Raw genomic sequence first — 13,319 nt, 5'->3', positions numbered from 1 at the left:
GTACCTTGTAATGTGGATGAAATGGTTCCTCTTAAAATGCTGAAAGGGAAGGGGAAGTCAGTTTGGATGGTGGTGTCACCAATGCGGACTGCATCCCTGCATTGAGTTGAAGAGAAAAAGGGGTGGTCAGAGTGCAGCAAACGGAACAGGCAGTTGAGTGCCCTGTCGCTGATTAGAAGAAAAGCATAGTTAATAAAATGGAAAAAACTTTGAAATCTGATTTGTAGAAAATGTTATTGGAGTAGACGGCCCGGAGCAAGCAAAATTGTCAACATTGCTTGAGGTCTTTGCAGGAATGAGGATGGGTGAAAATATTATTGAGATGGTTGTGGGAGTCCGTTCTTGTAATGGTTTCTGGACACTAACCTATACCCTAAGATGGAGACAATGTTCACAAAGGGAAAAGAAGAGTCTGAGGTGGGCCAGGTGAAAGTAAGCAGTGTGTTATCGACAAAGGTGATTAAAGCAGTGTCCTTCTCTGGGAAGAATCTGGATCATAGGTATACAAGTAGGATAGGACCTTGAATATGACTGAATCAGGGCTGATGTAGGGGGACCTATGTGTTTCCAAGTTATTTCTTCCTTTTGATTTGGCAGTGCAGAGTTAAATGGATAGTTTTCAATGTGAAGTTGGGGGGAGGGTACTGCAGATGCAGGACATCTAGAGCAACACACGAAATGCTGGAGGAATTTAGTGGGCAGGCAGCATCTATGGAGGAAAATGGTTTGGTTTTCAGTGTGAGAAAAAGTTCAGCCAAGTGAAGATGGGTCCCCTATTCAATGTACAAGTGAATGTAATTCTGCTGTGGGATGGGGTTGTGAAAGGTCCATGTGAAAATGGCTCACTAGGAATGGAGAAACTAGAAATTGTCAGAAGATATCAGAAGTACCATGGGACTGATTGTGGACTTCAGGAAGGCAAAGTCTGCAGAATATACACCGGTCTTCATTGAGGTACCAGAGGAGGAAAGGGTGACCTTACTTTCCCTTTTCTATTTTCTATTTATGATTTATAATTTAAATTTTTAGTATTTACTATCGATTTGTAATCCAGGGAGCGCGAGGCGCAGAATCAAATATCGCTGTGATGATTGTACGCTCTAGTATCAATTGTTTGGCGACAATAAAGTAAAGTAAGTAAAATAAAGTGGTCAAAGAATCCCCAGCCTTTTGTCTGTACCTATCCCCTAAATTCCTCAGTGGAGAACTCTTTGAGCTCTGTTGTCTCAAAGATGTCCATTGTACCACGCCCCACATATTCCAGATCCTCTTCCCCTCCTCCTGCCCCTCCTTAGATGCCCTCCTCAGCAGGTGTGGGAGGGTGTGATCACTGGCCTGGCCTGAACTGTTTCAGACATGTAAGGGAAGGCGAGAGATAAACCAGAGGGTCCACACTACCCTACCTCCCTTATTTTCATCATCCAACCAGACATCCTCATACCCTAGCCCCACAGTAGGATCAACGCTCCGCCTCATCGTGGCTTTACCTTAATAGGATTGGGCTGTTAACCAGCTCAGTCTGCAGTGTCTGAATACTGTAGTTTCTTTAGCTGACAAGCTATCTCTATATTCTTATCCTCCAACTTTGCAGCCCCACCCTAATCCATCAATAGTGATTCTCTCAGAATATTACAGCGTTGACTTAGATTTTCCAATTCATTCTTTAGATTCACTATCATTTTAAACTGATGCCTTACAATTGTTGCAAACAGCCAGAAAGCATATCACCGGCTATTCTTTTTCTTGGGAAAACCCAATGATTTAAGTATAGAAACAATGAGATGTCCCATTTCAACCCCGGCGAAATCTAACTGGTCTGACGAATCTACCAGCATCCCGTAACCCATTAGTAAGTTAGAAGATTTCCAAAAACCCTCACTATTATCTATCCACCCTGGGCCTCTGTGTCTTTCATACTGAGGGCCCACTCTTTTAAATAACCTATTAAAGAAATGCATTTTGCACAAAAACCCAAACCCTACTCACGGCACCAAAATATAATGTTGAATCAGGTTCATGGGTCTGGCAGTGAGACAGAAAACAGTGACTGTGAATAAGTATTATTAATCATTCATTTACAAAGAGTAAAAATTCAACCAAACATTCATGTTCCCCAAGTTACAGAAACTACAAAGCTGAATATATCACAAACATAGGTACATTCAACAAACATACTTAGATAAAAGCGCACACAGAGCATACCTTCCCAATGGCTATGCGCACCGCTTGCCTTAAACAAAGGAAGAGAGAAAGAACCTCCCATATGTGCTCAGTATATACCCGGGGTATTTGAAACTAGACACTAGGCATCTAACCAATGGGAAAAGCAGCTGCAGTTTCTAAATTAACCAAGCATGATGGAAGTGATATTCTATAATCAGAATAAGCCGCACCCCTACAGGACAATGATATATTAATATTTGGATGATTTTAGAGTAAACACATATTAACATGTGAGCATAACCCTATTGTTGGATGCAAAGAAGAGCTGATATTAATATTTTTAACTCCTGCTTGCTTCTTCATTCAAGTTTATACTGTTACCTGTCCTGTGAGTACCTCGTGAATACGATGTAATTGTCTTATGCTACTGGAATGATGTAATTGTCTTATGATAGTGTGGTAACGTGATGTCACGTGATGGCATATTCCAACTGGTATATAAGAGGAAGCCGCAGTTGTTGTGTAGTTCGATTTGTTGGGAGGCCACCATTGGTAGTTACGCCATCGGAGGAGAAGAAAGAGTAATAGTGAAGAATCCCCAGCTCCGAACGAACCCCAAAAGGATTTGGGTTAACCAGCAGCATTTGGCACATTATGGGTGTGACTGACACTTGGAACCATCCGTACGTGGCACACACATTTTGTTAACCCTGACACGATTTGGGTTGTGTGATGATCACTTTGCCAAAAAGTCAGTTACTTTGAGAAATTGTATTCTGTGTCATAATTTTGGACAAGGCATTTTGGCTGGGAGCTGCGTCAGCAGTGACGTCTTTACTTTGGGGACTGGTCCAAAGCTGGTTTGGGAAGTCTCTCCTCTCGAATATTTCAGGAATCATTTGGAATTATTAAATTACCATCTTAAGACTGTGTTTAAATAAGATCTGTTAAGAAATTTCTTTAAGTTTGACTGTTTGATAACTATAGAAGCATACCACTGTTAACATCCAGTTTAAGTCAATTGTTTGTTTACCGTTCCATGTTTATTTGAGTAGAGGTTAATAAATGTCATTGTTTATTTTATAAAAACTTGACTCAAATTCATCTCTGTTGCTGCTGGTTTATAACATATGTGGGGGCTCATCTGGGATTGAACACATTTAGAGCTTAATTGGTTGTTTAATTATCGATCGGATTGGAAAAGGAAAAATCCTTTTTGTTTGATTGGTTTGTGTGTGGTAATCAGCAGCAATGGTGGTTGGGAACTTTCTGGAATCACCAACCCCTGCGGTATTAGTGTCTGTGAAAAAGGGTGTGGTGCAGGAAACTGAAGCTTACAGGGATAACTACAGCTACGAGAAAGTCAGATTCAGAGAAAAATAGCTGATTATTATGTAGCTGTGAAAGTGTTTGAGAAGTTTCCTGTGAGGAAAGAGGCGATCCAGTTACGACTGGAACAAATGAGGTTAGAGGATAAAGAAAGACAGAGGCAGTTTGAAGCCAGAGAAGCAGATAAACAGAGGGAAGAAGCAAATAAAGAGAGGGAATTTAAACTAGAGATGGAGAAGTTAAAGCTTGAGAAACCAGCTGGTTTTAGGGAACCGGTTATACCGTTTATTAGATTAGATTAGATTCAACTTTATTGTCATTGTGCCAAGTACAGATACAAAGCCAATGAAATGCAGTTAACATCTGACCAGAAATGCAAAGAATAGTGCTATTTATAAAATAACTGCGAATAAAAAGTAAGTGCTACAGCAGACAAATATAAAAGTACTGAGGCAGTACAATATGGGTGCAATACTGCTTAGCGCTGTGATGTGAGGTTCAGCAGGGTCACAGCCTCAGGGAAGAAGCTCTTCCTGTGCCTGCTGGTGTGAAAGCAGAGGCTCCTGTAGCACCTACCGGTTGGGCGGAGAGTAAAAAGTTCATGGTTAGGGTGAGATGCACCCTTGATAATGTTTTTCGCTCTGCCCAGGCAGCATTTATGGTAGGTGTTCTCAATGGTGGGCAATTGGGAGTCAGGAAGTTAAATTGGTTCCTCCATTTAATGAGGCAGATGTTGATAGTTACTTCGAGCACTTTGAGAAGGTTGCTCCGAGTGCACCGTGGCCAAAAGAGCGCTGGCTTGTCCTGTTACAAAGTGTATTTAAAGGTAAAGCACAACAAGATTATACTGCTTTAACCAGTGCGCAGGCAGCTGATTATGATACAGTGAAGCAGGCTATACCTAAAGCTTATGAATTGATTCCGGAAGCTTATAGACAGAGATTTAGAAGGCTGAAGAAACATGTGAACCAGACTTATGTGGAATTTGCCTATGACAAATCTGTGTGTTTTGAGCGCTGGTGTACCTCTGAAAATGTGAATGAGGATTATAACACCTTAAAGGAGCTGATTTTGATTGAGGAATTTAAAAGTTGCATCCCTGATGGCATAAAGGAATATTTGAATGAAAAGGATCCTGCCACGTTGCCAGAGTGTGCAAATTAGCAGATAAGTATGCTTTAACCCAGAAGAGTAAGTTTACTCCGAGTAAAGCTTTCCAAAAGAGTAGCCTGGATAGTCAGGATAAGCCAGAGATTAAATCGGAAGCTAGTGATAAAGGTAAGAATGAAGGGAAGCAAGTGAAGGAAAAACAGTTTGGTCTTATTTGTCACTATTGTAAGAAACATGGTCATGTTATGGATAACTGTTTCCGTCTGAAGAAGAGGGAAAAGGAGGCAGTTCCAGATGCCTGTGTGCAACACTTTGAAATGCCCAGAAACGCACAGGGTTTGGGACATTCAAAGGAAGTTCTGTCAAGGTCTGACCAGGTTAAGAAGGGATATGATCCTTTTATGTCAGAGGGATTTGTTTCAGTGAATGCAAGGACCACTCAAGTACCAATAAAAATTCTTCGGGATACTGGGGCTTCCCAGTCACTAATGTTAGACAGTGTTCTAGAGTTTAATGATAAGACTGACATTGGCGAGGTAAATCTTATACGAGGGATTGAGGGCAACCTTATGTCTGTACCTCTGCACAAAATAGTTTTAAAGTCAGGGTTAGTTTCAGGAACTGTTAAAGTAGGACTGCGACACAGTTTTCCGGTGGACGGTGTTTCTTTACTGTTAGGGAATGACCTAGCAGGAGAAAAAGTTGTTCCTGCAGTGCAGATGACAACTAAGCCAATCGTTGATGATCCAAAGATGGATTCTAACATATATACCTCCTGTGCAATAACCCGAGCTATGGCCAAAAAGTCTGCTGAGGCAGAGGGTTCTGTGCAGCATGGGTCTGTTACCCAGACGGTTCAAATCAGGATTCAGATTTTGATGATTTGTCAGTAACTTTTCTACCTTCATTATTTGATCAGGATCCTTGTAATAGTTCTGACATTAAAGACTTGTCCTTGTCTAGGCAGGAGATTATAGTGGAGCAAGGCAGAGACCCTGAGGTTGCCATCTTAAGAAAACAAGCTCTCCCAGATAATGAGATTGCGAGGGTGCCAGTAAGGTATTATTTCAAGAGTGGAGTATTAATGAGGAAGTGGAGACCACTTAAGATTTCTGCAAGCGAGGATTGGGCAGTTTTTCACCAGCTAGTGGTTCCTAAAGTTTACCGGAATGAAATTTTAACTTTGGCTCATAATATACCCTTGGGTGGACATTTTGGTGTGAGGAAAACTGTGAGCAAAGTTTTTAAACATTTTTATTGGCCTGGGTTGAGGAAAGATGTGACGACATCTTGCCGAACTTGTCACACTTGTTAGGTTGTGGGTAAACCTAATCAAGTCACCCCAGTGGCCCCATTACAACCTATTCCTGCGTTTAGTGAGCGGTTTTCTAAAGTTATTGTAGATTGTGTTGGCCCATTGCCAAAAACTAAAGCTGGCCACCAATACTTGCTGACTATCATGTGTACCACATCTAGGTTTCCAGAAGCAATACCTCTTAGGAATATAAAAGCCAAAACTGTGACAAAGGCTCTCATAAAGTTCTTTACTTTATTTGGGTTACCTAAAGAAATCCATTCTGATCAAGGAAGTAATTTTATGTCTGGATTGTTCCAGCAGATAGTTTGTAAACTGGGAGCCAAACAGATTACATCGTCTGCATATCATCCCGAATCACAAGGGGCCTTAAAAAGGTTCCATTCTATCCTTAAAACTATGATTAGGATGTTTTGTGTTGAAAATGAGGAAGATTGGGATGAGGGAGTTCATTTGCTTTTGTTTACAGTACGGGAGTCAGTGTAGGAGTCCATAGGCTTTAGTCCGTTTGAACTTGTGTTTGGGCACAGTGTTCGAGGACCTTTGATATTATTAAAAGAACAGTTAATAAAGAAGTACATACTAATTTGCTGGATTATGTCTTAAAATTTAAGGAGAGATTGCATAAAGCTTGCAGTTTAGTAAAGGAAAATTTTAAATCTGCTCAGGAAAGAATGAAAACTTGGTATGACAAGGAAGCTAGAATGAGGGTACTTAAGCCAGGAGATAAGGTGTTGGTTCTTTCCCTGTGCAAATGAACCCTTTACAAGCTATATTTCATGGTCCTTACGAGATTATATCTAAAGTTAATAATGTGGACTATGTGGTAAAAACACCAGATCGACGAAGGCCAACGCAACTTTGTCATGTAAATATGATAAAGCCTTATTATAGGAAACAATCTGTCGCTATGACTATTGTTGTCAGTGACAATGAGTCTGACCTCCCTGGGAACTTGGTAGCTGATCCATCTGAGGCTTATTTTAAACCAAACATTATTTCTGCCAGACTAACAAATTCGACAATTTTGGAAAATATTGATGAGAAATTGGCTCATCTACAGCCACAGCAGAGGTGGCAGATGAAGCAGTTAATTTTGAAAAATAGGGATTTATTTCCACACGTTCCCAGAAGAACCACAATAGCCTGACATGATGTAGACGTTGGAAACGTCAAACCTATAAAGCAACATCCATACCGAATGAATGCGGAAAAATGTACACTTGCCGAACAAGAAATTAAGTATATGTTAGACAATGATATTATTAGACCCTCTAGAGTAGAATATGGTTTTAAGTGTATTGACCCAAGCCATTAGGCCTTAATCTTAAACTAAATGATTTGTCCTTTAATCTCTTTTGCTCTAGAATTTTTACATTGAAAATATTGGTGTTGTAAAATCTTTTTTATACCGTCATGTATAAAAGTCTAAATTTCTCAATAAAACATTTAATTGTGTCAGTGTAACCAATGCCATGTCCCCCTCTAGTGGATGATGCGTTCAGTACTTTATTGTACATCTAATTGATTATTTCAAAGTTTGCTTGCCAGATTATTAATCATGAATCACAGGGGAATGGGTTATTTACTTACAAGGAGGTTGATTATACTTTCTGGAAATCATTTCAATTAACAAACATCTATGGTTTATATTTTCCCTCTCTCTTAATTTTGCACTAGGTTCATTATGTTTACTTTGTTGTTTATTTCACACATGTTTAAGTATATGTAGTTTATGCTAACTGAAGTCTATGTTTGTCATCAATGTACTGTGTTACTACAAAAGGCTAATTTTCCTGGCATTTACAGTATATCCCGTGTATGTAAGCCAATTACAACATTGAACATGAACTTGTGTTTATATCCCTTTAACATGATCACATGCTCCTATAATCTAATATCCAGACAACAGTATATCCTTGTCAGCATATCTATAGTGTGGCTTTATGTTTTCAAGTATTTTTTACAAGAAACCTCACACACAAGAGCACATATACACATGCACATAGTATTTCTCCAACTTTCAAGTATTCCAGAGTGAGATCATCAGTTAAGCTGGTACACCATTGCAGCAGTTTATAAGATGCACTGCAATATCTTGGCAAGGCTCTTCCATCAGATTTCTAAAAACCCGCAATCTCTGTCACATGAAAGGCAAATGCAGCAGGTCCATAGGGATGCTACTACAGTACCTGCAAAATCTTTTCCAAATTGTTCACAATTCTGACATGTAAACACTTTGTCGCTGGTCATGGGTGATATAGCTCTGTGTGACCACACCTCCACAGTGAGCTGGTTCAAGGAAGAATGTAACACCAGTTCTCATGGACTGGCTGATGGATTTACAGCAAAAAATCTGTTGAAAGAAATTTAAAAAGGATGAAAACAGCACCTTCTTGTTGCAAGTCACACTGCAATTGTATAAAACTTTGAATAGGCCGCACGGTGCATTGCATGCGGTTCTGGTCACCCCACTACAGGAAGGATATGGAGATGTTGGTGAGGGTGCAGAAGAGGTTTACCAGGATGCTTCCTGGATTAGAGAGTAGTAGCTGTAAGGAGAGGTTGGAGATTGTTTTCTCTTGAGGCCTGAAGACTGAGAGGAGGCCGAATAGAACTTTATAAAATTTTGAGAGGCCTGCATATAGTAAGTAGGCAGCTAGAATCTTTCTCAAAGGGTAGAAATGTTGAATGCTAGAGGGCTTAGCTTTAAAGTGAGAGAGGGCATGTTTAAAGGGAGATGTGAAGGGAAAGTTGTTTACACTGAGTGTGGTAGGTGCCCGGAACATGCTGTCATTTGTCATTGTGCAAGTATGATAGTGGCATTCAGGAGGCTTTTAGATAGACACATGACTATGTAGGGAATAGAGGGATATGGACTCTGTGCAGGCAGAAATGAGTAATTTAATTTGGCATCATACTCAGCACAAAGTTTATGCCCTGAAGGTTCTACTTCTGTGCTGTACTGTTCGATGCTCTATATGTTCTTTGTCCCTAATTTACACTTTCCACAGTAATTTCACTCTCCTTCACTGTGACAGGTCAGAGAGGTCCTGTTCATTCAGTCCTAGATGGCCTGTGTCCCTTGCTGCAATGTTATCAATTCTGAATTTGACCAAGTTGCTATTCAATGTATTAAAAATCAAAATCTTCAAGGTCAAGTTTAACTACCAGCATACTCTGCTTAGTGCTCTACTAAAACAAGTTATGGTTGTGAGTTCAGATGATTTTTCTATTTATCTTCCAGTTTATTGGTGACACTTTTCTATTTCATATCAAGAAAACACTGTTTTAAAATAACTTCAATTTTCTGATATATATTCAGGTGCCGTCAGCACAAAATATTTAACTCATGATGAACCAAAACTGGGCAAAAAATGACTGACGCTGTATGTTGTGAGGAACCCAGAATAATCCTTGTTAAGCTTTCCAAACAGATAGGAAGCTGAAAAGAATTATTGAAAGAGCACAAACACAAGCTTCTCTCTGGACACCCGCAGTGTAGTGATATCATAAATCAACACAGAAATACTGAGAAAGATGCCAATCTGTCTTCTCCTCTCTCCAATGTCTATTTTGTTCTATCACACTGTGATAATAATTTATTTGTAAACCAATAAATCTGCTCTATTCTTTTATCCTTTAGGTAACTTGGAAGTTACTTTTTTCAAGTATATTTTGAATGTCATGTGCGTATACTTAAACAACATTTAAGAGGTGCTTGGACAAGTACATTGATAAAGTTCAAAGTTTAGAGTAAATTTATTATCAAAGTATGTGCATGTCATCATATACTACCCTGAGATTCATTTTCTTGCAGGCATTCACAATAGAGCAAATAAATACAATTGAATCAATGAAAAACTACACACAAATACTGGCATCACAAACAAGCACATGGATGAGAAAGGTTTAGAGGGCTATGGACCAAATGTGGGCAAATGGGCCTAACTTAGATGGGAATCTTGGTCAGCATGGATCATTTAGGCTGAAAGGCCTGGTTCTGTGCTTGTGGATCTATGACTTATCTAAGCAACCTTCAATGAAGTTACTGGCAGTACTCAGTAGGCCATGTAACGTCTTTCGAGAGGTTAACACCAATATCAAATAGTTCTGATGCAAGGTTATCGACTCTGTGCCCTTTTTCACGGATGATGTCTATCCTAATGAACGTTTTAAGTAATTTAAGCTTTTTGTAATTTCTGCATTATTTTTGGTTTTAAGCTTTTTCAGTACCTGCTTTTTGGGTTTGATTTCAAAGTTCAATATCAAGCTACATTTATTATCAAAGTATATCTCCGTTACCATGTACCACTCTGAGATTCATTTTCTTGCAGGCATTCACAGTTTATGAATGAAATACAATGGAATCAATGAAAAACTGCACACAAAGACTGACAATCAACTAATGTGCAAAAGACAAATTGTGTAAATAAAAAAATAATAATACTGAGAACATGATTTGTAGAATTCTTGAAAGTGAGGCCATAGGTTGTGGAATCAGTTCGGTGCTGAGGTGCACAAAGTTATCCACGTTGTTTCGGGAGCCCGAAGGTTGAAGAGTAATTACAGTTCCAGAACCGGGTGGTGTGGAACCTAAGGGTCCTGCAGCTCCTTTCCCGTGGCAGCAGTGAGAAGAGAGAGTGGACTGGATGGTGGCAGACCCTGATGATGGATGCTGATTTCTTATGACAGCACTCCTCATAGATGTGCTCAATGGTGGGGAGGGCTTTTCCTGTGATGGACTGGAAATTTAGTGTGGAAACAGAACCCTTATTTATCACTCTTTTTGTTTGTATTCTCGTGCAATGAATCACTTGGTTATTCCATGCAAATATGACACCCAGTGCTTAGTTTTGTTTTTTATTTGGTTTCACTTCCCTGTATCCTGTTGCTGCAAAAATACCCAGTAATTTAGAAGAGTATGTGAGCAACCTTTTGTGCTTTCCTGTGGGGAAGGAATTGTCATTTAATGTTGCAATAATGTTCATTTGATTAGCCTTCTTACTCAATGCCATATCTATTACACTATTATTTTCATTGCAAAGGTATGTTAGGCAAAGCAATAGAATACCTACAAACCAAGCTTAAGAATGACAAGTGTAAACATAACAAGGCCTGTATTATATAACTTCATGGTTGTAAGCAAACTGATAATGTTAATATAATTATGGAATTCATAACCTTTGCTGCAATAAATTGAAGACTTGTTATTACTTTCCAAGTACCTAGTAATTAAATTAATTAAACGAAGATACATTAAATGTAGGCTGTTATTTGGTGGTTTATTCCTAGGATATAATCACTATCATATTACTTTGCTGTTTGTTATGTGCTTGATAGCTTAAGTCAGTTGTTATGGAAAACAAAGTTGCATATACTAGAATGTGAAAATTATACAAAAATTACAAGAAAATTCAGTCAGTCAAGAGGCATCAATGAATGAGGAAAGTTAAAGTTGTGAGTCAATGATCCTTGTTCAAAACTGAGGGAAGTGTGTTGATGGGGGGGGGTGCGTTTACAGTTTTCAAAGTTGAGCTGTGGGGAGGAGAGAGATGAAATTTAAAGACTATGTGAAGATAGGTTGACTTGATGTGGAACATAAGTATTTTTCCATTGGTAAGACTTTTTAAAGGAATGGAGTGAGAAAGGAATGGAAGAATAGAAGAATGATAATGGGAAAAAATGAGAACAGAGTCTACCTGGGATCAATTATTATTGGCTTCTCTACTGTGCTATCTTTAGAATGCTCAGTGTATTATACTGGAAACTAAAGTAATGATTTTCCCATTAACCCTTGACAGAATTTGGCTTTTAATTTTCTCCCAAATAACTCATAACAGAAAACATCTTTTAATGCATCATGAAGTAGGATCTGAGTGCATCAATGGGGAATGTAATGGATGCAGTTGTGGTCTTCAAAAAGGGAAGTAGATAGGTACTTGAAAGATTAAAAAAAAAATGCAGATTTATGGGAGAAGGGATAGTGGGACCAGCTGAACTGATTTTAGTCAGAGGCAGTATGAACATAGTGGGTAGAGTGACCTCCTGTACAGTAACCTGTGATTTTGTTACCATGATATTTATTAGCACAACTTCCAAATGTTTCTTTCTTGCCATTGCTATTGAACAGATTGCGTCATTCACAATAGAATGCCAACCATTATGAAGATCAGTTAAGTGAACACAAGGAAACTCTAACTGAATAATTTAAAAGCATTGTAAGCATACTCAGGAAATAAAGCCCATTTGCAATGGCAGGCTCATAATGAAAACCTTTATTGGCATGCTGCTGTTACAATCATCCAGTGCACTCATTAAAATGCTCTAGAATTTCTGAGACCAGGGAAATTCCAACATTAGACATCTTCCCTCTCCTTGTGATAATGTGCCTACTCTGTGTGCGAATTCTCTTCTACTCTATATACTGCTTGCATTTTAGGTATACTGCTTTGCCTACCAACTTTTGATTCCAGTCAACCATGGCCATAACCTCCTTAGCTTATTAAGGTCAGCCTTCCTTCAGTTAAGAGTACGCGTGAATATTACTTACCCTTTTCCACATTCTACTCCTGAATATTTGACCTATATGCTCCTTGAATGAAACATTTCTCAGTTGCCCCATGTCAATCACTCAGAACAAGATCTAGCACTGTTTCCTTCCTCACTGGGCATAAAATGCCTACGCTGTGATTAATTTAATACTTGAAAGTAACTCCTTCTAAAAATATGTGGTAGTCTAATATTCATAATATATACTCTAGTTCTCAACCCACAGTATTGAATGAAGGGAACCAGACTCTGCCAAAATTTAATTTTATGTCAATTATATTTTATGGTTGAATAACTTTACAGCTCATTACAATTGCTTATGATCATCTTCACTTCAAGAAGCTCATAGTTGATGGAGAAAGACACAGCACAGAACTAGGCCCATTGGCCCTCTGACTCTGTGCTGATCATCAACCACCCATTTGCACTCAGAGGCCACTTTATTAGATTCCTCCTGTACCTAATAAACTGACCACTGAATGTATGTTCATGATCTTCTGCTGCATGTAGCCCATCCACTTCAAGTTTCAACGTGTTGTGCATTCAGAGATGCTCTTGTAACGAGAGGTTATTTGAGTTACTGTCGCCTTCCTGTCAGCTTGAACCAGTCTGGCCATTCTCCTCTGACCTCTCTCATTAACAAGGCATTTTCACCCACAGAACTGCCACTCACAAGATTTTTTTTTTTTGTTTTTTGCACCATTCTCTGTAAACTCTAGAGACCGTTGTGCATGAATATCCCAGGAGATCAGCAGTTTCTGCGATACTCAAACCACCCTGACTGGCACCAACAATCATTCCACAGTCAAAATACCTAGATCACATTTCTTCCCCATTCTGACATTTGATC

Source organism: Mobula birostris, chromosome X (assembly GCF_030028105.1).
Source record: "Mobula birostris isolate sMobBir1 chromosome X, sMobBir1.hap1, whole genome shotgun sequence".
NCBI lineage: Eukaryota > Metazoa > Chordata > Chondrichthyes > Myliobatiformes > Myliobatidae > Mobula > Mobula birostris.
This window is presented reverse-complemented; position numbering follows the sequence as displayed.